This window comes from Chiloscyllium plagiosum, unplaced genomic scaffold, assembly GCF_037043375.1.
Source record: "Chiloscyllium plagiosum isolate Xiang-an unplaced genomic scaffold, Cpla_swu_hap1 HiC_scaffold_11, whole genome shotgun sequence".
NCBI classification, from domain to species: Eukaryota; Metazoa; Chordata; class Chondrichthyes; order Orectolobiformes; family Hemiscylliidae; genus Chiloscyllium; species Chiloscyllium plagiosum.
Window position 1 is genome coordinate 41,189,049 of NW_028270149.1, and position 953 is coordinate 41,190,001.

Consider the following 953-nt stretch of genomic DNA (forward strand, 5'->3'; position numbering starts at 1 on the left):
GTTCTAAGTGGTAAGCCACCTTTTTGAACCACTATAGTCCATTTTGTGTAGGTACGCTGACAGACATGTTGAGAAAATTTGGTGGCACAGTGGTTAGCACTGCTACCTCAGTGCCAGAGACCTGGGTTCAATTCCCACCTCAGGCAACGGTCTTTGTGGAGTTTGCATTCTCCCCATGAGGACCTTACCATTTGTGGACGGCACAGTGGTTAACACTGCTGCCTCTCAGCGCCAGAGACCCGGGTTCAATTCCCGACTCAGGCGACTGACTGGAGTTTGCACATTCTCCCAGTGTCTGTGTGGGTTTCCTCCCGCAGGCCAGGTGAATTGGCTATGCTAAATTGCCCCGTAGTGTTAGGTAAAGGGGTAAATGTAGGGGAATGGGAGGGTTGCACTTCAGCAGGTCGGTGTGGACTTGTTGGGCTGAAGGGCCTGTTTCCACATTAAGTAGTCTAATCATGACTGTGTGGGTTTCCTCCGGGTGCTCTGGTTTTCTCCCACAGTCCAAAAATGTGCAGGTTAGGTGAATTGGTCATGTTAATTTGCCCAGTGTCCTAGGTGAAAGGATAAACGTAGGAGGCTCAGTGTGGACTTGTTGGGCTGAAGGGCCTGTTTCCACACTAATCTAAAAAAAAGCCTTTAAAAAAATTCCAGGATTTTGTTCTAGCAGGGAAAAAGCAGTGGTAGAGTTCAGAGGATTAGAACATACTACCAGACACTAATGGTGATGTGGAGGGAGTGAATAACAAGTTTTTTTTTAAAATTTATTCATTCATGGAATGAGAGTATACGTACCTGGGCCTGAATTTATAGCCCAAGTTGCCCTCGAGAAGCAGTATGCTGCTTTCTTGAACTACAGCCATCCACATGCTGTAGGTAAACACAATAAGTTAGGGACAAAATCCAGCATTTTATCCCAGGAATACTGAAGGAATGTCAGTCTGGTGAGTGAC